The 21,823-nt window shown below is 38.8% G+C and overlaps 1 long non-coding RNA gene across 2 annotated transcripts in view; it reads right to left on the bottom strand.

Annotated features, from left to right (window-relative positions):
- The window catches only part of LOC125329968, a 43,341-nt gene that overhangs the window by 12,250 nt on the left and 9,268 nt on the right, over positions 1-21,823 (bottom strand). Inside the window, exons 2-3 of one of the 2 annotated variants that reach the window (XR_007205339.1) lie at positions 5,115-5,211; positions 131-280 (exon numbers count right to left, since the gene is read on the bottom strand). This is a non-coding gene — a long non-coding RNA (uncharacterized LOC125329968). Of the gene's footprint in view, positions 1-130; positions 281-5,114; positions 5,212-21,823 lie in introns of those variants that run through there. The other variant, XR_007205338.1, reaches the window with a different exon arrangement.

Here is a 21,823-nt window from a genome sequence, read left to right as displayed (position 1 = left end):
AGTGAATTTTTAGGAAGGAGTTAAAATGTGCTGGCATGACTATACCTATCCTTCTTTTATCAGGGACAGAGGATTTGGCAGCTCATTTCAGTCCAATTCTATAATTGGTGTTTTGTGATGTCTAGTAAATTGTTGCATTGTGTTACAAAGGTCCCTAATTCCATGGGTGGGTGTTAACATGCTGTAAGGAATGAATTCATTATGGAGAACTCTTACCTGAAATTCCATTATCCTTTCCTCACCATGGTGACTCCTATCAAACTCATTCATATAACGTAATCTGGAAAGAAATACGTACTGATGCTAAATGGCTGTATTTTCAGAGGAGCTTAAAGGTAAAAAATCACAGCTCTTCTGCATGATTCAGACAAAAACAGTAGTTTAACAGCACTAGTAAACAAAATAATTGAGCAGTGTAATTTCAGTTTTGTATTTTGTATCTGTCTGGTGAGATTATTGTCTTTGAAACCATCTTAAACAGATGCCGAACCACAGCTGAAATTAAACAATAGTAATGATATTTGGAGTGCATCCAGAATGCAGCTTTTCTTAAACATACCTTTCTACAAGTAGTGCACACAGCATTAGCTCTGTGGGATGCACCTTACTTTGCAAGCTCCAAAGAGATTGGTTACTTCTGTCAGGAGGGTAATAGAAAGAAATTAAGTTCCTAGGAAATACAGCACCACGCCTCCGATCTCTAATTGATTTGGACATCTTAAGAAAACATAGAGACCCCTTCCCTGGCATATTTGCATTCTTAGTGTCAGTCAGTAAACTTCAGGCAAAGAGTATAGAAGAGCCACTATAGCAAAATCCATCTCACATTTATCTGGAGAGTTTTGCTTGTAATCTGTTCTCTGTTGTAAGGATCTGAGAAGATTTTTTGAAAATCTCAAACATTTTGAATATTTTATTTTAGAGAAATACCTAAGAGCTTAGATCAAAATATATCCAGACAGCTTTAGCCCATGGCTCCCATCAGAGCAGATTTTTGCTGGGTCTTTCCTGGGTCAAGAACATCCTAAAACCAATCTTTCATAGGCTGTTTCAGGACACCAGAAAAGGACTTCTGAAAAGCCTTGCCAGAAACCAACAAATGCCAAGATGCCCAGCTTCTTTCAAAAAGTTAACAACAAACTGGCAAAACAGGTATGAGCTGAGGTCAGCTCTCATTTTGTCTAATTTTCCCTTTGTTACACTGTTATTCCTACTCCCAATTGAAAGTTTATTGAAGCACTTTGCATACTCTAGTGTATTGAAGAAGCAATTGTTGGAGTGAAAAGGAAAACTGTCAGTTCTGAAAATAGCGTGGACTACTCATGTGTCATTCTCAGTGTATGCTGAAATATCCAGAAAAACGTGGCTCACACTGAGGATTGCATCAGATACCGACACATGTATAAGCAACTCTCTCCCCACTTTCTCTTCCTGAGGCTCATTTTTACAATACACATGGTTAGAACTAAGCTGTGCTTTCTGCCATTGGAATAAACTACAATGGAGCAAAGCAGAAAGGAAGTTTATTCCCCATGCACGTGTAGGATCTGCCTGCAGAGCTCAGTGTGAGAATTAACAGCAGACATGTGTAACCGGCACACTGCAGGGGAGAAGGGAAACAGCCTGGTTCATTTTCTTGAATCCCATGACCACACCTCAGGTAAAGCTATGTATGTGCTGAGTGTCAAATCATTTGCAGCTGACAAACACGAGGCTCTTGCACAGGTCCTGGGAGCTCATCCTCCTGTCTCAGCCATGCCAGAATCCATCCGGCCTGAGCATCCCCCGTGCACCCCCAACACACCTGTGTGACCAATCCACCCACACATTCCCTTCTTCCCTTCTCAACATGCAGCACCCTGCACTATTCATGCTTTGTCTCCATCCCAAAGTACTTCTCTGTGTTTGCTGGCTGAGGCATGTCCAAGAGGGGGATTGAAAAGGGTCTCAGTGGCTACACAGAACAGCAATGGAATAAGGTAATTCACAGGGAGACAGAAATGAACTCACACAGGTGTTTCTCCATGTCTGCTGTGACTCCTCTAGGCAGCAAAACAGGTGAGTTTGCTGCATGCTAATCAGGAAAAAAACATCTGAAATATGCATCTGCACATGAGCATCTGTGCAGAGTTTCTCCAAACCAGTTCTCAAGTGCATTTTTTTCCCTGTATGGGCCTCTTCTGTACTTTGTTGTGCCAAGAGGCTTATTTTGTATAGGTGGAGAGACCCCTATCCACCAGTCATCAGGGAGTGCTATTAATATGCAACATCTTGAATGCATGAGCTGAATGACAAGCTGGCAGTGTTTGAGAATGTGTGGTCCAAGTTTATGTCTCTCCCTGAAGAGGCGAAAAGCCCCTTCTCGAACTCTCTGCCAAACTGTGCAAGAGATGAAAGAAAGGAGAATGGGCAACCTATTTTTTTGCTTCTCTCTTCCTAATACCTTGACACCATCATTTCCTTCCCCTGGCCATAGTTAATGTGAATGGCTGATTTCAAACAGTTTGCTACTGAGTTTCAATGTTGAAACAGAGCAGGACAACAGAGTGGTTAATTTTTTTTTTTTTAAAACATGCTTGTGGAAGAAATCTGGAACATTTATTAGAGTTTTTATACAAAATTTGTCTTTTGGATTCATGCGTCCATCTCTATCCTCTCTCTGAAATGTCCCAACAATAGTGAATTAAATTGAGGTCCTGAATTTTAGGCATTTTTGCACTTTGCTTTTGGTCACATAGTGTCACCATGCAAGGCTCAACTCAATGAGTTTTTAAGCCTGGAAAAACCTGCTGAGTGTTTTATGTGCCTGAGTAGCAAGAAAAGATACCAGCATGTCTCGTTATGGATTAGCTGCAGTTTGATCTAGGAAGAATAAATGGATGTTTCTTACACTCCTCACCAAGAAAATGGGGAAGGATGCAAAGGGAAGAGGAGGAGTTAGTCACCATCCCTGGCCTCTAAACCAGCCTGTGGTTGTTCCCAGACATTCAGTAGGGCTCAGGAGCTGGACTCTGCTTGTGCAATTTAGCTGCATCTACTGAGATGTTCACCTAGGTCCTCCTGCACACGAAATGTGCTGGATGCTGTTGTGACATAACATAACAACATAACCATGCTGTGGTTTGTTTGCAGCACTGGTGCCTCGAACACATACCTTTGGCCCTCACCAGCTGTTCAGCTTTGGGGTGCTCAGAAAGAATTAGAGAAATAAAGGCCCGCAGATTAAAAATTTGCTTCAGAGTCTTGTGATGGAAGAACCAGAAGTACCCAGACAGGCCCATGTGTGTCCATGTAGTCTAGGTGCAATGTCCCCCGTGCGAGGAGAATGGAAACAAGCCCACCCCAGAGACCTTTCCTTGGTACAGTCACTCCCACTGAGTCCATGTGGTCAAACAAGAAGCTGGTTTTACAGCTCTCCATGGCAGTGCCGAGTTAGGACCTGGTTTTGCCGTACTCGATCCCAGCTGGATGGGGCCTCCCAAGCCACGAGTTTCAGACCAGCATCGCCCCAGCAGTATCCTTACTAGAGCCTGGCCTGATCAGCAAACAGCTCCACCCCAGCCTCCATGCAGAGCAATAACAGGAACAGCAAACTGGGCTTTTCAGACACCAGCTGTTACCCTGGCATCACTGTCTCCCTCTCTGCATGTGCCTTTGTCATTCCCTGAATCTCTGCCCACTGCACAACTCTTGGAATCAGTTAAAATGACTTTTGGGATATTTTCCTCCTGCCTTAAAGGACTCATGTGCTTTGTTTTTCCCTCAGTCACAGCAGAACATAGAAAATGGTCTACACGGAAAATGTGAAAGACGGTTTCTATGTAAATTGAAGGTAATGTCAGCCAAAGTAATTTGCTCATTTAACATCTATAAATAATTTTGTATTCTGCATTTACAAATTTATATTCTTTCTTATGGGGAATCTATTTTCTCCATATTCAATTCATTTTTTAACTGCTCCAACCATTTTTCGCCATTCCATAAAGCAGGTTCATTTACAAATTATGCTTATCAATCACAAGGGAAATTATGTATTTTATTCCTTATTATGAGATTGAAGTTATATCCCTTTTTTGGTAAGATTATGTAGTACCTTACCAAAAATTCTTTTTGTTTCAGGGAACAGGGGCAAGTAGGGAAGGTCAGACAAACGCTGCCAAGGGAGTAAAATTACTAGCTACAATTATCAGCTTGATCAAAAAACAGTTACAGTTTGCGGAGTGATGTAGAACAAGTACAAATACATATTTTTATAATGTTATGACCTTCCTTAACATTCTGTCCTGCAAATGTGTTAAAATGCAGGTGAGTTATTAAGAATCCCATAAAATAGACAATGTATTAATGCAGAAGGAGCTAGCAACAAACTCGCATAGATACTTTAAATCTGGGAAATACAGATTTTTATCAGCTTGCCCTCAGAAAGAGTGAAGAGATTTTCCAGGATAAGAGACACCTGAGTAATTTAAACTTTCAGGCTGACGTATCTCTGTTGTCGAGTGCATGTAACCTCCCTGAGATCACAGACAGGTGCTAGGCACAGGTCTTCCACAGAAGAGAAAATCAAAGCTTTGACTCATACATTCAAGGGCTTCTCACTGAGAGACAAGTGAAATAATTTTAAACAAAATTCTAGGTATTGAATAAACACCACAGCAGCATGGATGGTGGCAGCAGAAGCTGGGCTGTACCTGGGCTGTTCCCCAGCTCTGGCCCTGGCTTTGCATAGTGCTGTGTCTGGGATCGGGGCAATTCCTGCTGCGGCAGAGCAGGCATGGGAGTGTCCCCACAGGCAGATGAGCCACCTCCTGTGGCAGGCAGCACCACCCTCTACCCACTAGAGAGGCAATGCCTGCACTATCAAGCATCCTTTCTCCAGGCACACTGTGGTGTTTTCTAGTTGCAACACCTCTGTGTATGGGCAATATCCTTACAAACATCCCGTTCCTTCTGTGAGCCATGGTGGCTTTACACCAGCAAGCTGCAGTGGAGAGAAAACATCTTCTCAGAGTTAAAACACACCGTCTCAGCCTCCTGCTCAACTGCCCCCCTGCAAACACCACACACACCTAGACTAGGGACTATTTTAATGACACCAGATAGACTCCACTTACCCTGCTGAGGGTATCCTCTGATGCCAATACAGTGGTGAATAACTTCCCCCTACACTGTCAGCAAGACAGATGTGGATTTCTTCAAAATAATAGAGATCTGAAAATAAAAGGATATTGACTTAGGCCATCTTTTCAATCACAAGAAAGAACAGTCCAACAGGTATAACATAAAGGGAATTTGTAACAAAATGTGCTTTTTTTTCTGAAGACCAGCAGATACACATGGTTTTAATGTTTGTTGGATGCACTATGAACTTCCAAGCATTCCCTCTGAGACAAAGTTATTTTGCTGGAGACAAGCAAGACCAAGAGAACAAGCTCTCCACTGGACCAAAAAAAAAAATTATTTAACCAACAACTTCATTAGCACCTTAGAAAGGCAGGAGCAAGGAAAATCTGAGGAATGTGCTATGCAGCTGAACTGAGCTTGGCAAGCACCTGGTACCTCTCACCTTGCGCAGATCCCTCAGCCACTACTGGCGCTCATGTATTGCCCAGGTTCCTGATACTTGGTTGCCTTGAGATGCTACTGACACAAAAGCCTCCACCATTTGGATCTTGCTGTGCTGCCCCTCATTCACAGTAGGAAGGATGCTGCCAGCCTCGGGCATGCTGCTCCATGCTGTCAAGTAACCCCAGATCCTATGGCCAGCAGGCACTTCCTATTATAATGCACAGGGAGGCAGCCCAGGGTCTCACAGCACAGGGCTGCACAGACAGACCCATGGCATGGGACACTACACAGCCTTTATATTACACAGAGCTTCAAAGCTGCAAAAATATTAACAGACACCAAAAAATAGAAGCATAAAGGTCCTTTAATAGCCCTATGCTGCTCTTGCCATGAGCTCAAGCGCTTATTGAGGAAGTGACCTTTACAAAATTATTGTTTATGATCTCTCCGTGTGTGCCAGTATAGGCACAAAGAGTATTCCAATTTATTTAAAAGGTTACATATCAAAACTGAATATGCAGTACAACTGTGTTATCACACTGCATAGCTTTTACACAGGAAATCCAATCCTTGAGTATGACTTCCAGGCACTGGGGCCAGATTCTCTCACTATTCAAATTAGAGATGAAGAAGCAATATGTAACAAAATAATTTATTCATCCTTTGTTTCTTGTTTTTAAATTACTTAAAAATCACTCAGAAAACACCCCAAATAATCCCTGGCTTTAAATTACTCACAAATTTCTTTCAATAAAAAAGCATTTCAGCTTGCAAAATATTTGAACATGGGATTCAAGATACTCAATACCTTTGCAAGCCAAGGCTGGTCAAGCTGAAAAATTTTGTTGTTTCAGTTTCAGAACCTGATTCAATTTCTTTTGAGTTGCATTAACCTCTTATGGTACCTTATGCATCATAAACAATCTCCCCCTGCCCTGCTGCTTGTTAGAGGCACTGGCTGTGCCTGCTGAGGGAGACTGACCCCGCACTTCCTGTTACCTGCCCTCAAGCTGGCTCTAGTAACTAGGTGGGAAACCACTCCCCTGCTCCGAGGGAATACCTGTGTGGAGATATTTCCTTGCTCCACTAGTAAGAAACTGCCCTGAATTAGCCATAGGGAATATGCCTTTCAGTTGCCAAGGTAAAACATGAAATCAGGACACATTTAGCCCGGCAAAAGAAGTGGTTCCACTCCTGTGCACAACAATGGATGAACTCCCAAAATAAAAACTAAACTAAAATTAAAAAGTGCATTCCTAGACTGCAGCTATCAATAAGGACCTCTCCTCCCCTGCAAGATCAGCAGCACAGGGGCTGCCAAGTCCAGGTGCAAACCTCGCTCAGGCTGTTCCCCCTGAGCAGCCCCTTTTCCTTGTTCCAGGTGGGTGAGCTCACCTGCCTGGGCTGGCCCATGGGCTCCTGTGTTCACCTCCACAAGCTGCCAGTGGCTTCTCCTCTGAGCCTCCCCACGCATCGCAGCTCTAGCCAGAACTGATCCTACTACATCTATTGAGGGGTCAAGCATCCTTCCTGCTTCTCCTTGTTTCTAGGAACACAAAAGTACCTGTGCCAATCAGGCCTACACCCTGTCCTCCCAACTCACCTGCTGATGTTGGTTTCTTTTCCTGGTATGGAAGACTTGCCAAAATGTCATTTCTATTGTGTTCCTTAGCAAGAATATTGTTTTCAGCTTCAGTTCTTCCTGCAAGTCACAGCAGGCTCTAGATTATGTTTAAACTGGATACACCATGAGAACAGTTTTATACAAGTATCTTATTAGATCTAGAACTTCTTATGTGAAGTCAGCTTCTAATTGAAACCACACATCCCATTTTGGAGCTCCAATGACAGTCATTGCATGTATACCACTTTTTCTAAGCTACCCCAAACTATCAGCCATTGCAATCTATCACGATTCTTGTCTTCAATGGTTAAAAATCCAAATAACCACTTTCCTAAAATTATTCTTCTTCGACATAGTCACTGAACTTGCCTGTGGTCATGTCCTGATGGCACAAATGAGGAGAAATTGGGCTTTAAGATTCACTTCATGCTGAAGTAAAACATTCAATATATTTAAAAAAATTCCTCAAATGGAAATTTGAAACCTGCACAGTTTCTTATTTTCTTGTATATTCTTATTTGTTTCTGCTTCTTGATGAATCCTGAAATTCACAAGGCAAAGGTTTTCCAGTGTTCCATCCAGCTAAAACCTTCCTGGAGGCCTTCAAATATGCAGTCCCACAGAACAGATCACAAGTATCAAGCAGCATGATATAAAATCCAAATCTCACAATTAAATATATCACTAAAAAATTACTTTCTGCAAGTATATGAAATATCTAATTGAAAATTTGCTTTTGCAAATATTCATGAAAGTTAATTTCAAGTGCATGTATGCTCGTAGAGAGCAAATTCACAAAGTCATAGGCATGATCAATTTGGAGTTAATTTCTGAATTTAAATGAATATTCATAGACATTTTCAACTATTCGATTAACTTCAATACAGACTCATCAGCACTCATTTGCACCTAGTTTTTATTAGTGCAAATCAGGATTAAAAACACTGAAATCAAAAGTTGAGCATGTCTGAAAAATCCTTAAAAATCACAATTAAACCAGCCTTTCTTATCTTCAGAATGGAATAAATCTAGCTTTCTTTTTCTAGCTTCCTTTTCTATCAAAATTTGAGAATGATTTGTTAACTTTTGAAGTTATTGTTCTGCTGTCAGCTAAAGCTATTTATATGATTTGATACTAAACATTCCTTTACATAATGGTGTCTCTTCCTCCCAATTCCTTAAAAATTACTCATCTGCAATACTTTCTTCCCCATTTCCTTGGATTCAGTTTAAATGAAGTTTATGAAACTCTCATAAAATTGTCTATTTCAGGCTTACTTCAAATGCTACCAAGTTGAATATTAAAAATTCTTCCACTTATGAAAAATTTAACAGTATCAAGAAAAAGGAGGAATATAATTTAGACAGTAAACTTAAGCAATGGGAGGTCAATGAGTTATTGAACCATTTTCCTGAAGAGCAGCAATAGTCACACTTAGGTTACTTACACTTCTCGTGTTCTCATATGACTGAAGAATTTGTGGGATATGATAATACAATAAAATTGCATTGGGTGAAAAGCTTTAATCATGGAACTTTTTTTTCACATCTTGTGATTTATTCTTTCTCAGTTTGAAGAGAATTCAGCAGTTTCTCATTTTATTTGTCTCCAAATTTATCTGGAAATGCTGGGATGACCTCTGAAGCTGTTTAGAAAGATGGGACTATATTAAAGGTCATATTTTCAAAGATATCCTAGGCGATTTAGAAGTATAAAGGTCTATTGTCCTATAGGATTCAAAATGTCCTAGTCACTTCTAGAAAGGGCATAAATCTGTGACTATTTGGCTCTTTTGACTGTCTCCCTAATATTTCTTCATTAGAGTGATGCACAATGACATACACTGAGTTGCATCACAACAGCTAACAAATTACATTAGAGCTAATCAAGTTTGTGCTCTATGATATCAAACATAAGCCTTTTCAGAAAATCCAACAATGAACATATTGCCCATCATTCTTGAAGAGTAACCAATCCTTTCTTCCTCCTTTCCCCTGGAAAGATGAAGAAGGGATGTAGAACAACATCTCTTAAGAAGAATGTCATGGCACCTTCAGGATGTCACAAATGCAATATTTGCAGTTATTGTTTGCATTTACATGGAGTTGATTGCTTCACTACAAAAGAATTTACTGGGAAGTATTTGCAAGAAATGACAAATCTGAAAAAAAAAAAAAAGAAAAAAGGGTTCTCCCTCCCCTTTTATTTTTGAACCATTTTTCTTAGATTATCCTAACATCTAAAATCAATATTTTTCTTTCTGCTTATTTTCTTCAGAATCCAGCTTCTGGGCATGTTTTATACAAGGCAAAGTGAAAAGCTTAGCTTTGAAGTCACAGAAAACTCACTGGCCAAGTGTACCAACAATTCACAGAAATACAGAAGAAGGCACAGAGGGGAGAACTGGTACAGATCAGAGAAACTACCCAAGCTGCTGTATCAGTTCAGCTTCATTTATTAAAAGGAATTGACAAGATACTCTGTATTGGAGTCTTGGATATATTACTTACAGAACAACAGGTCAAACTTTATGAGAAATTTCTGTTGCTGCCTTTTGAGGATGCAAAGGTCCTACCGCAGGTGGATCATTTAACTCCCCTGAGATAAGACATTCTTGTTCCATCCTCTTCACCTTTATTTCTTAGATGATATTCACTCTTGTGCAATAATCAGTAATTATCTACAGTGCTGAAAATACAAACGAAACATGACATTTCCTTAAATCCTTTCCTATTATTAGAATACTGAGACAGTCAATGCTAATTGATTAGCTAAGACATGTCTTAGTGAAGGAAACTGGTTTAACACAGGTTTTTATTTCAATTGCAGAATTCTGCAGTATTCTTTCCCATTCAGCAGAAATAATTTTCATCCTTGTCCTCTTTGCTTTCTCGTTCACCAAACAGTCATTTATTCAACTCTGCAGTTGTGAAGATTGCAGTAGCTGTTAGTCTACATGAAGAAACTGTTCTCGGCACACCAAATAGATGATATGCAAATATACCATTATGATTCATATGTTTCTTTAGGCTAATTTATATTTTAATGAATTTGGTCATTGGGAATTGAAGTACTTTAGCTTCAGAAATAGAGCTTGTTGAAAACCTTTTGCTGAAATATATAATCATTGTTGAGATCCTTTGTTTAGTGAACCAACACTTCAATAAATAAGACAGAGATACAACTTTTGTATAATAATCCATAATTTGCTATATGAGAGATGGGGATAGCAGGGAAAGCCATGCCCAGTGGGACAAGCTATTTCTGAGGTACAATGCAGTTACAAACCACAATCTGAAAATTACTCTAAAATCACTTTGCCATTGTTTTGTTGTAGGAGTAGCTTCTTTCAGGAGATAATTTAAAGTTATTAAATTAAAAGTTGTTAAATTTAAAGAAAGATGCCATCAAGATTGAATAGACAAGTTCTAGTCCTAATTGGGAAACACAGGAGTGGCTCACATGTCAGACAGAGGCAGGAACAGCCTGATGGGAACACTCATAAGGTGGAAGTGGTCAGTGTTGCAGCCTGGTGTCACCAAAGCTGATCTGAGGAAGATCACCCATACCAAAACTCCCACAGATCTGAAAGAACTGTAAAACGAGCACACTTCTTACATTAGCATGCAACACAGCATTTTGGGGGGAAAATCCAGAACTCAGGTCGGTGAAGAGAATTCAGGCATTCATGAAATTGCTTTGGGAAGGGATGTAAGCCTTGTCCATGGTGGGTGTGACAATGACTAGCCAGTGCCTTCTGAATTTATACTGAACCTTAAAGGCATTCATTTTCCCTGCAAAAAACCACTGAATTTGAATTCTACCTAGGCTGGATAAAGTCCAACATTTGCAAAATCTAGATTTCCATTGGCAACACTGAGCTACAGAAAATCTGAGCTTTTAAAGAAGCCCCTTGCACAACGGACATTTTGGAGATTGGTTCATTAGCTATGGATTACTGAGCTCACTGCTGCTGGAAAGCCTGTGCTGTTATGGTCAAGCCAGAGTCGTGTGTGGTGGCCGCTGTTGGCTCTTTAAATAGATTACTTCAGTTTGGATGGAAAGAACATGCAGATTCAAGATCACAATCAGGACGATAGGGAAAGACAGAATGAGATTAAGAAAGATATCACTAAAAAACCTCACACGCTGAAAACAATGGCAGTAAAATCACAATGACAGAACAATCATTTATGTCATACCAGTTTGAGAGCACATCGATTTAAAAGGTGTAATCAGATCCATTTATTGCAAGGACTAAAAAATATGGAAACTGTGAAAGTGAATACAAATACATCCTTTGCTGTATTTTAAACCAGTAGCATAGCTTTACCCAATTAGAATGAAATCCATCTTATAAGAAATATCTAATTAGATATGGTAAACTTATTTTATTTTAAAAGAAAGACATTGATGACTCCTAATTATACACATACATGTTCTCTAAGTAAATTACTTATTGTCTAAGTCATTACGCCCAATACGTCCTTATACAACAGTGGCATCTAGTGGCCAGCGGCCAGGCTCTGCTCCAGCTGGAAGAGGGAATGGTCCAACGCAGGAGTAATAACAAACGGCACCGGGTTTTTGTTTGTTTAATAGATCGCATTATTTCAGATAACAAAATACTTCATGGATTATTATGCTCATGTTAATTACAGGCCTTTCAGCATCCTAGCAGAAGGCACGAACCGATTGATACTTGGACACTGGGAGAGGAAACGGAAAGCCTATCTGCTGCCAGTCCAATGGAAACTAGGGCTCTGCCAGGTGCTTTCTGCCATGGTAGTGACATCGACACATCTAGTCTCTTTCTGTACCTCCAGATTTGTTCCCTGTAGTCCTTTTGGTCCAGGTTTATCACTCAAGTTGGACGAATTTTTGCTGTCAACTGGGTGTTGAGCTGATCTGGTTGGTCCATGCTGACGCACAGCCCTGGCAGACCCACAGCCGCACCTTGCGGGCAGCACTGGGAACAGGAGCCCTGAGGAGCCCCCAGCCATCCCCAGCACAACCGAGGCAACCCAGAGCCAGTCGTGCATTCCATGCACAGTCCACAACTCCTCACACTGAGCTGTTCTGCTCCTTGCCCTATGCCTCACCTGTAGTGAGGAAAGTCTTCTGCAAGCCCCTTTGCTTCCTGTTGGCCACACAATGGCACACTGGTAAGAATACAGCAGCATGTGCTGCCTTTGACTGCAGAGCTAGAGATGAAGCACCCAGTGGAATAAATAATTACATTTTACAGACCTGCATCCTGGAAGTATTTGTAATTAATGAGAAACAGAAAAAAATGATGTGATGACAACATGCTGTAAAAGCAATGCATCACCATGGCCCTGAATAACCTGCCATCAGCTGAGCACTGCATCTACCAGCAGACCTTATTTTATGAAAAATAAGAACTTTATATTCTAGAACTAGCTGCAAGTTCTGGATAACAACATTGTGAGTACGCACTCTTGCTACAGATGCCTACCACAGGCTCCAGTGAAAGCCATGTTTTAAAAAGTATATGCCTCTGAGATCCAGTACTGACCTTAATGGTCAGACATGCAAACCCAAATAGTATTTATCAGTTCCTCACTCTAACAGGCTACTTCTATTCCCAGAAAAGCCTTGGGGCTTGATATCAGAAGTCCTGACAAATAAGACATCATCAAATTGTCAGATTGGCAAGCTGTGATCATAGTTACCTGTGATAACCAAATAAAATTCAGATTCCACCTCAATTCACAGGAATGCAGTATTACTTCCAAGAGTCTACCAATTCAAACATATTCCTGGAAGACTTGAGCCCTTATTTCTTGACAAATGAATATAACAATTGAGATAATTAATCAAATTTGGAAGGTTTTTTTGGTGTGTTCTTGAAAAAAAAATCACAATACATTGAAAAAAGAGATTTTCAGCATCAGTTAATTCCAACTAGTATTGTCTTACATTTAATTTTTCCTGATCAATGACATTATAGAAAGACAGAAAATCTTGTGGAAATCAGTTGCTTTGTTAAGTTTTTTTGGAGGTAAAAGACAAGTCAAGGATTTCATGCGCCAAACCTGATCTCTAACCAGTCTGGGATTTTCCCAATTCCCTGCTGCTGGGTCCCACTTACCCGCCTTTTCCTCTCAATCCAGCCATCCTGCGAAGGGCTGGACTAAGTCAGCATTCTTCGACTGGATTGTTCCAGTGATCAATAGAGAAAGGACAATGATTTATTTATAAAGCAGCAATGCAGCACTGCAAGAATTAGTTCTCTTCTGGAAACGTTCCCCATTTTACTACATAAAAGAATGCACAATAAACTTCAGCAGGAATTGCAGTGCAAACCACATTTTAACTGTACTCCTTCATTTGCTTCTTTTGGGGAAGTATTGTGTGGTTTTGTTGTTCAGCTGTTGGGTTTTTGGGGGTGGGCGTAGGGGTGTGTTGTTATTATTTATTTATTTAAAGCTTGTTGTGTATTGATTTAGCAAGGAACAGGTTAACAGCCATATCAATTTTCTCACAGTGAGATGTACTGGTAGAAAAACAATTTTTTAACTAAACAGAAATTACTGATCTATTGGCTAGTATGAGCTATTGTATTATACATAGATTATAGAGCTGATATCTATAAATAACTTAAGCAAGATCTGTATTTTAGATATGCTTCAACTAACATAGGCAGTATTTTTAAAAGGAAAAGGGCCACATCAGCAGTGGTCACTAGAAACTGGTATTTTGCATAGGAAATGGGATATATGTCTTGGAGTTCCTTATTATGTTGATTATTACATTTGGGAGAAAGAACGTTGAGTATTATTATGGCAGCTTGAGAAATAACAATATATCTGAATCTGCAAAAAATACAGCTCATAACAATCTGGGCACACACTCAGTGTTTCAGAAAAAGTAAATGTGATAGAAAGTATGTTTTACCTCTTCAAAAAGAGATTTTCCCCCCCCTTTTGGGTTGTATGTTTCTTCATAATCATCATTTTGCAATATAATGTCAGAATGAAGCACAAAAGAGAATTTTTTTCCAACAATTGGAATTGCCATGGCAACACCCCAGATCTCAGATAAAGTTTGGTCCTGTACTGATAGTCACATTAGCATTTGTTTTTGTGCTAAGCGCAATACTGCATGTGAAAAGCACCTCAGTCTTCTAGGTATGTATAAGAAGATGTAATTTGATTATTTCAGAAATGTGAACTATAAAATTTTGACAGCTCCATAGAAAGCTTCACCCTTAAAACTGCGTTTTTGAAATTACATAAATCATCTGAAGAAAATTAGGTATGGCTATCAATATTAAAAGCAGTTGTTTGCATCTCTAGTCTCACTTATGCTGAATCTGAATAACCGTCCACTGTCCCCTTTCCAGCAGGTCTTAACTTTCCCAAACATATTGATCTTCAGTCTTTGAATTCACATACATGTATAAAGAAACTGATGAATTTAAGCAACACCTTCAAGCTACTAAAGAATCAAAGTATTTTTCCCAGACATATTTATAATTTCCTTACGCTATTGTAAAGAATCAGTAGAAGATAAAGACAGACATTTCTTTTCTGACACACAAAAATCCTATCCAAACTATAAGGAAACTAAAAACCTTGAAATTACAAATATTCTATGCTGGCAAATCTACGTATCTATAAAACACATACATATCAAATCACTTTAGATGTATTCAGGAGGCTCTTATTCTGTACCATTACTCTGCAGGCTTGTGGAACAACCTATCAGAAACAAAATACAGAGGGACAACCATGACCATTTGAGCTGAAACATGATTCCTCCCCAAGCAGAAAACAACAAAACCAGGATATACTTTCTATCAGAGTAGCATACAGTTCAGATTTCAATCACTGATTTTTTCACATACTGTAGAGCCAAATGCCGTGTTTCAAAAAAACACGATGGAAATATCTAGGAGATCACTATAACTGTTCCCAAATAAACTGGCTAACAAATAGACAGAGTGCCAAATCACTTACTATGAATTCTAACAGTTCTTATGACAAAATAAATAGTAGAGAATGCAAGACAAGACTGAAATTCTGTTGCAAAAATAAGATTTGAGTGTAAGTCATTGGCAAATGTCATGAACCATAAAAACAAAGCAATACAAGTATGTGGTCTTGGTACACTCAGGCAGGTACCACATACTCTGTAATAAATACAATAAAGAATCTACTACACAATGTTTCCAGCTGGAGAGGGAGTAACTCAAAGGCAAGATCTGTGTCTCCTTTCTCTTTAAGGGACAGATAGTTAAACAACATTGGCTAGGAAAGGATCTTTCAGATGCCTGACATTAAACAAAGCAGTCATGCCTGTCATTGAAAAGATCCTAAATTCTAACATTTTATGAGTATACAGGGTCTGCCTGAAATACATGCTGGTGTTTGAAGGGTTACTATTCTCCTGTTCATATTACAGATACAACTTCATGGATCCAGGATGACAGGCTTAACTCCTCAAATTAAAACTGTGACAAGCTGCAAGCTGTATTTAAGGGCAGAATAAGCTAATTACCAAAAGCACAAAGCTAAGAAAATAAAAAATAGTCAGATACTGCTGACTGTTGTGGGGCTCAGTTTCTAAGCACCCAGAAGAACTTTTAAGTCCCTGTTTACTTGCCCCAAGAGGTGTACATTAGAGGTGATACTCCTTACTGGGTATCTCAATACCTTCACACAATAGCATCCTACCCTGACACACAAGTCCTTAGAGTTAGGCAAAGAGTCCTTCACCACTTTTGAGATCAAAAGCCTCCACAGTTGCAAAATCCTTGGCAGATAAATTCTGCATGTACTGGATGGGGTCCTGAGAAGCCAGAAACAAATGCTGCACCACAGTCAACTTAAATGTGATTCCTTTCTAATATTTACAGTGGGATACTAGGGAAGAGAAAGGAACATTATGCTACAATTCTTCAAGATTGCTCAACTTTTTTCTATCCTGCAGAACAGGCTGTGAGCTTTACAATCATCTTTTGGCTTTACCTCTGCTTTAATGCACAAATTCTAAATTAAGATACATTTGTTATGGAAAAGGCAAAACATTCTGTTAATGCACATCATATTGCACTCTCCGAAGCAAAATGTTTACTTTGTACAGGTAAAAACTGGGATCTTTTTGAAGACATAGGCATACTTTGAATCAGCTTTTCCATATTTAACATTGTTAAGCATTCCCTGTGATGTGAGGCAAAAAAATTAGTTGAGCTATGAAAATTCAGTATTTTGGAGATCATAAGCTGAAACAGAAAATTGGGAGGGAGATGGGAAGACAGACAGCAGTATGACTATATCACTGAGCATCTGTTTTTTCACACCTTCCCTTGCTGCCCTACCATTTTTCTATTAGCTCCTCTTTGAAGGGAGTAATACATAAGTAGCTGTGTCACTGGTAGCTCCATCTGCAAGCATGCAGTTGTGATTTGATTATGCAGTGTTGTGTTTTAATAGCCATTTGAAAGCATTACTGAACTATGCCATTGCACATTACAATGACTCTTGTACTAGTAACTAAAGATGTAGTCCCCAGGAAGTGTCATTCGTTTCAGTGGAGCACAGCTGCTCAAGAGGAAAAAGCCTGGGGCACCTGCAGCAACGATGGGGAAGCAAAGGGAACCAGCAGCTTTGGTTTGATTTGAAATAGGATTCATCTCCTTTAAAGTATTTATTTGCAAACACCTTGCACAACATTCTTAGAGGAGAGGAGTCTCCATTTTATCTATTCTTAATTATTTTTTTATTCAGGTGTTTTGATTATTTTGCTAATCTTTTTCCATGCAAATATATCTATCCCTTTAAAAAATGTCTACCAGTTCCTTCCTTAGCATCCAGTATGGGCATACATGGAAGTTACACACTGAAAAATGTATGCCCCTTTTCAACGTGTTCTTGAGCTCTAGTGGAGGAAAATCAGAAATCCTTTAAAAGGTCTTTCTTCCTATGCAAAAAATTCAGTTTTCTTTTTTTTTCCATTTTAGAAAAACATTCTGAAATGACAGTTGGAAGCACTAGTTTCTGAAATAATTTCAAAGAGGTTTACAACAGCCACTGTATATAGTTATAATTATTTCTGTAGAAAGGCACAAAAAGGACAAAAATAAAATTCAAGACAATTCCAAACTCCTCACGTCTTCCTAAAAATTAGGACTACGTTTCTGATGACTCCTTATTTAGTAGGATGGGCTAGGAATCTACTTTTCATCCTGTCAAAGTTGTGTGTTGTGATATGGAACAGGTCACTTAATCTCTATCTGCTGTTCTCTTTCTCCCTTCCTTAGCTGTCTAATTTATACAGTGAAATATCAGGACAGACTACAACACTGCTGGCGACACAGCACATAGAAAAATGAGGCATGATCTTTTAAATACAGTATTCATTATAACACTGGCACTGGAAATGCTTTACTCTTTTACAATGCAAATAAGCACATCTTAGTTATGGAGGTTACATATACAGATGTCACAAAAGCACATTTAAAGACAGGCAAATGTAATAAAAAACCCAGAAGAATCTGAATGAAGATTAAATTTAATGGGGTAGAACTCTGATCATGAAGGACACTTTCTGCACAGTGCATAATGGAGGGTACAGTGTATTCATTTATATTCCTCAAATGTGTACATTTTCAGTGTGTACAGTTTCAGTAATTAGAAAAGAAATTTGGATGTTAGAGTTTACATAAATAACAAAAACCTTCAAGATGCCTTTTTCTTTGATTTTTTTCTTTTTATCTGCTTTATAATTTTTTAATGTCCTTTATGCGATCTCAAGATATTAAAGTCCAAATCACCTAGCTGTATCACTGGCAAAATAAGTCATACGTCATGCTCAATTTTTAGAGTCATTAGCTATCTGTAGACATTGTCTTATGCAGTGGAGTTAAAAAACCTAAAGAGAGAAAACAGAATATATGTGAGGGAAAAAAGGCTTTCTGGGTGTTGATGGGAGTATATGGAAGAGACCAGCAAGAACAGTGGATAATGGAAGATTGCTAGTGCAGGTAGTGGGCTTATCTATATGACAAATTGATGAAGAATGAGGAGGAAAACTATGTTGATTTAATGCTGGCAATTTGAAGCATAGGCTGCACAGCTGTTTCAGACAGAAATACTAAGATAAATTCAGAAGCAACCCCTGCTCTGACAGATTAATAAAAGACCAGGAATTATTTGAGCTTCTTAGAGGAAGGGATCACTAAAGACCCCTTCAAATACCCAAGATATTGCACATAAGAATAGAAGAACGGCTCATCCAGCCTGTCTGTTATCAAGAACATGCTTTAAACTGGGAGTCAACCTTTTCTAGCAGACATGAAAAAATACATATTAGAAGTGAAAAAGTAAAGAATAAAGTGAACATCTGCTATGGATACAATTTTAGGAAAAAAAGTCATTGGTAGAGCCTTCAAACAGGATACCTAAGAAAAGGCTTACCTAAAATAAATTTTTTAAAAAGCTGTACTGGGTCTTCTGTTTCAACTCATTTCTTAAAATCATTACTAGCAAAAGGAACATTTATCCAGGTAAAGTGACGATAAAGACCTTTTCACTTTGAAAGTAAGACAAACCAACTCCATGTAAACATTTTCACCGGTGCTTTAAACACACCTGTGAACACTGAGCTCTCCATTGTCTGGTCAAATATGAAAGGCCACCTTTCTCTGGTTCTGCCAGGAGTGCACTACATGTCCTCACTGCTCACTGCTAGCAATGTAAGTCTACATAGTCATTACAAAACACATTTTAGTACATTTTACTAAACAGCCAGCCATGCTTCTTAGCTGGATTTCTGACAGTTTGATTTACTGGCATTTTTGTCCAGTTCTAGACAACCCAGAACTACCAGAAAATTTACACTGCATCAGCAGCTTTCCACTGCTCTGATCCAAAACCCTTTGGAAAAATTATATGGAATTATTTACAAACAAAAGGATCAGAACTGAGAGTTAGTTCTATGTTAGGAGAGAAGGTTCCTATGGAAGAATACTTAGGAAGTGTTAAGACTGCAAGGTAGCATTAAAAAAAAGTTTAAAAAAGCCCAAAACCAAAAGTAAGTAGCTTTGGTATCCCTCCCCTCCTCCCTCAAAAGAAGGCAATATTCAGTGTGATGGCTCACTAATAAATTATTCACGGAAAGGTAGGGCTTTCTTTCCCAGAGGTTACAGCAATGTCAAGTGAAAACATGTCAGTCTGCCAAGAAACACCAATGGTGTGGAATATTTCTATGGAAGATGACACAATCACCCCACTAATGATGTGAGCTCTTTTGATGAGTGTATCTGAATTATATTCCTACAAAGGATGCCTGGCATTATCAATAATTTCATATTTAATTTTGGGAAAATTTAAAGAATTACAAGATCCTCTGAGCAAATTCTAAACCCAGGTTTTATTTTTAATTTATCAGCATTGCCTAAGCTTATTATTCATAAAAGAGTGTTCTTCCAGCACTCATTATAGAGTATAAGCACTCTAAGCAATAATTTTAATATAAAAATGACCTATGTTGTAAAAATGCCCACCACCACCTCATCTCAGTTCTGGAAAAAACTTCTCAAACCTAAGTTCAACAGACAGTCCTAAACTGTGGGGAAGATCACAGGTCACAAAATATAAGTACTTGCTCTCTGATATTTGGGCTAAGCATATTTTTCTTACAGTCCCAGTAGATATGTATGGCAGAGAAAATGTTGTATTTAGGATGCTTGTCAAGCTATTGGTTCTGATGGTCAAGAAGAAAATTCCTTTGTCTGGAAACCTATTGGGAAAAGATCTGTTCTGGGCTTTTTCACGTCATTCACAACATCACCACTTAAATACAATTTAGAAATATATGTAATTTTTCTAAACAGATTGCAATTCACAACTTAATTTATGCTTAGTGATAGTAAGAGGTCTAAAGCACTTCCCTTCCAGGACAAAATTTGAAATTCATCCAGTGGACTTGATTTTTATGGGAAAATCTTTGTAGACTCAAGTGTCTTCTTCACAATCGCTCTCTCATCCTCAAGAAGAAAGTTAAGATCACTTCACAGAGTTAGCTGCATTCCTAAGTCAGTGGGAGGGGAATGTCACAGAAACTCCATAATCTCTGCCCTGCACCTATATTAAGTTTTGGTACGTTTTAGCGTACAACTGAAATTCTTGTTTGTGCAAATATTGATCTGCCTAGTATGTACAAAAATTAAGTTACAGGCAAGGAATTAAGAATAATTTTTAGACTGAGCCATGCTCAGACACTTCAAAAAAAAAATACGTCTAATACTAGCTAAAGGTACAAATTGTACTGTGTTCCAGCCCAAAGCTGGGGTAAACTGTCCCCTGAGAACATGTGGCCTCTGGGGGGGGGGGGGGGTGTGTGCACTGCCTGCAGCATGCTGCCTGCACCGGCAGTCCTGCGACAGCCGACGCGTATAACCAAAGCTGGAATCAGTGAAACACTCATTTGCACGTACAGGAAGGATTTCCTTCAAAAGTTGTTCTCAAGCCTCAAGGTAGGACCAATGCACCCATAAACACTTGGACCATTTTTCTTTCTCCGTAATCACTGTGTATTTGCTGTCACATGATCAGAAACAAGACTTCATGAGCCAGTATCTTTCTGGCCAAGGAACCATCATTCAGTACATCAAACTTCTTGTATCGCAGTTGCAATGATTGTTATTAAGCCTGTGGACTTATTCCTACCATGCAACCTCCATTTTTCACCACAATCAGCAGCAATGTCTCTAATGAAGACAGAATAACACGTTTCATTATTTTTAGGGCAATACATTTAACCTCTGAACAGCGACCACATGTTGTTCTTAGTGGTTTGTTTCTGAAACTGCTTGCTTAAGGCTGAGTAATTTTATCATGTTTGATATCCAGTACGACATCTAGCTCTGCTTGTCTTTAATTCACTTTACTCCTATCCTTCTTTAACTCTTTTGCATACATTTCTATGCCGGTCAGTCCTTTCTGGAATCTTTGTACATTCTGCTAATTTACTTTTAATTATGTGGCTATTCATCCAGTTATGTTATGCTTTTTTCTTCGTTCTGGATATTAATACTGGACAGTAGTAAAACTTTTGAATAAGGAAGTTCCAGACCTTTTCCACATTTAAGTTTCAGGGCTTCTTAGATAGATTGATTTAATAATTCACATCTATAGAGTATTGAGCTTTGAAATCCTGAGTTACATACAGATTTCTTTTACTCTTGTCATTTAATTTTATCTGAATCACACATCATACATTCTTCAATCAGCTCATCTAGAATATCTTCATTACTTAAATGAAACCTTATTGATGAAGTGAAAAAACTGTCAGCTATTACCAGCAGAAATAACCAGTACTATCAGCATTTGTTCTCCAAGCTATTCTGAAGAAGTTAAATACTTCCATATGCAGGGCTGCCCACCCATATGGTCACAACTCCTGGTAGTACTTAAAAGCTTTAACCACGCACAGAATGTTAAAACATGAAATGCTTTAAAAAGATTACAGACTCACAAAACTAATACAATTTTTCTATCATTCCGATTTTGAAGTGTTTTTGATTCAAACAACATAGTTGCACTAAAGCTATTAATTTCTTTTATCCGCCTCATAAATTAATATGCAGTTCTACCTTTTGT

Source organism: Corvus hawaiiensis, chromosome 9 (assembly GCF_020740725.1).
Source record: "Corvus hawaiiensis isolate bCorHaw1 chromosome 9, bCorHaw1.pri.cur, whole genome shotgun sequence".
Classification (NCBI taxonomy): domain Eukaryota; kingdom Metazoa; phylum Chordata; class Aves; order Passeriformes; family Corvidae; genus Corvus; species Corvus hawaiiensis.
Note: the sequence above shows the minus strand (reverse complement) of the source record. Positions and strands in the feature narration are given on the sequence as shown.